Below are 2,850 nucleotides of genomic sequence, written 5' to 3' on the forward strand. Positions count from 1 at the left end.
CACACACACAACAACACACCACACAACATCGCGCGCGTGTGTGTGTGTGTGTGATGTGGTGTGTGTGTGTTGTGTGTGTGTGTGTGTGTGTGTTGTTGTTTGTGTGTGTGTGTGTGTGTGTGTGTGTGATGTGTGTGGTGTGTGTGCTGTGTGTGTGGTGTGTCGGGATTGCATGCAAAATAAAACTCGTAGCAGCAATAAAATTGAGGTCGAGTCACGGGATATAATTATAATAGGTCTTGATTTTGATTAATGATGAGCATTTAAATGATGTAAATGCTATTATACTTACCTAGCATCCTCACTATATATCAATTCTCGAGTAAACGACATCCCTGCATGTTGGCAATATGTGATCCTTCACCTTTTTATATCGTGGCCACATTTACTCACGATCATTGACGGCCAGGGGGCAGCAGCATGCAATGCTGAGGTATTTGTTTCCGGCGGCGGGCCAGCCAACATATATAGGTGGGTGAACAATGCGTAGAGGGCGTCCCATAGGCAGGCAGGCCTCAGAGCCGTATATAGAGAAATAGATAGATAGATAGATAGATAGATCTATCGAATAGATAGATATAAATAGATAAATCATACAAATGATATACATCTATAGATATATATTATATATATATAATATATATATATACTATATAGTAGTAGAGCGAGAGAGAGAGAGGAGAGCAGAGAGAGAGAAGAGAGAGCGCGAGAGAGAGATCAGATAGATAGATAGAGTAGATAGATAGATAGATAGATAGATAGATACAGATAGATAGATGAGATAGATAGATAGAATAGATAGATAGATAGATAGATCAGATAAGTAGATAGTTATGTAGTTAGGTTAGGATAGAATAGATAGATAGATAAATAAATAGATAGATAGATAGATAGATATGATAGATAGATAGATAGATAATAGGATAGATCATAAGATAGATAAAAATATATATATATAGGCGACAGAACGAGATAGATAGATAGATAGATAGAGTATCAGAGGGGTTTTAGTTGTGCATTGCGGATACGCTCGAGATAAGATAGATATGATAGGCGTTCAGGATTAGGATATACAGGGTCGATATAAGTAATAAGGATAGAGATAGAGCGTAAAGATGATAGATAGATCGATCTGATAGATAGATCAGATAGATAGATATGAGTATGATAGATAGATGAGATAAAGTAGATGAGATAATTTAGATAGAATAGGATAGATAGAAGATAGAATAGATAGAGTAGATAGGGACATAGATAGATTAGATAGATAGATAGATATGATGATAATAGATAGATAGATTAGATAGACAGACACAGAAACAGCCAGCGTCAGACAGTCAGCAGAACCGGGATTATAGCTCAGATTAAAATAAGCAAAACAGACACGGAGGGGTAGAGCGCGGCGACGGGGGATGGGGGGGGACAGCGTGACTCCGGCAAGAACGGGTGTATGCTCTCTCCGGCTTTAGTTTTTGATTATGACATAAGTCGAGGCGTTAGCGCCGCCGTGGCATGCGGCAGCCGGGCCGTGCAGACAATACGGGGCCCGCGGCGCAAGCCAGCACGCTATGCCGCAGCAGCAGCAGGCAGCAGCAGCAGGCCCGCAGCGACAGCAGCGAGTAGTAGTAGTAGTCGTAGTAGTAGTAGTAGTCGAGGTAGTAATTAATCAGCAGCGAGCAGCAGCAGCATAAGCAGCGAGCGATCCGCCAACAGCAGCAGCAGCAACAGCAAGTAGCATAGCAAAGCAGCAGTTAAGCCGACAGCAAAGCGCAACACCACTACACCAAACCAGCTGAGTAGCAGAGCAGTGAGCAAGAGCAGTAGGGCAGCAACGCAAGCACAGCAGCAGAGCAGTAGCAGTAGCCAAGTAGCAGTAGCAGCACAGTCCGCAAGCAGCACAGCAGTCAGCAGCAGCTAGGCAGCAGCAGTACAGGGGCAGCAGCAGCAGCACAGCAGCCAGTAGCTAGTAGCAGGCAGGCAGTCAGCAGTAGGCAACTAGCGCAAGCAGCAGTACACGCAGCAGGAGGGAGCGCCCCGGTAGCTCGCCCGATAGGGCCGCCGCGGTGCAGACTCGGATAATCTGCTGGCCGTTAGGAGTTCAGTCCTGCCTGCAAGGCTTACGGTCATGTCCACAAGCAACAACAACCACCAGCTACCACCAGCATAGCGAGCAGCAGCCAGAAGTACAGCAGCACAGCAGCAGTAGCAGCACCACAGCAGCAGCAGCAGCAGCATGACTGCCCTGGCATGCGCGCGACGGTGCGCGGTCCGCAACGCTATCATCTATTGTGCGCGCCTGATCTCTGCTCTCTCTTCTCTCTAATCTCCCTGCCAAGCGTTGTCCTAAAACCGCACAACAGGAGACGCTTTCTGCCTAAACGCTTCGCGGTTAATTCTATAGACTGGCGCGGCATTATAGATGCTTTTTTGCGGACACGCCGTGCACGCGTTGGCAGGTGCGTGCGTGCGTGCGCGTGGCGTGCGTGCGTGCGTGGCGTGCGTGCGTGCGTGCCGTGGCGCGCGTGTATGCGCCTGGAGTGTCGTCATACATTGGAATCTCTGCAAGAGTAATGCTGGCATACGAAATAAGCGTGTAAATGACGACTATATATAATTATTATATATATATATATATATATATATATATTTGTTTGGTTATTTGTCTGTTTTATTTCTTCTTCTTGTATATTATATATAATGGAATATCTTATGTATTTTTTATTTATGATTCCCGTATATAGTAACTTCATACACGGTGGCACGAGCGACGTACCCATGCATGCAGTCGCGTACAAACTAAATTCATGCTTGATCGTATACAGTATATTTATATTACTGGGCTGACGTGAA

The sequence above is a fragment of the Priapulus caudatus genome, unplaced genomic scaffold, assembly GCF_000485595.1.
Source record: "Priapulus caudatus unplaced genomic scaffold, Priapulus_caudatus-5.0.1 Scaffold905, whole genome shotgun sequence".
Classification (NCBI taxonomy): Eukaryota; Metazoa; Priapulida; class Priapulimorpha; order Priapulimorphida; family Priapulidae; genus Priapulus; species Priapulus caudatus.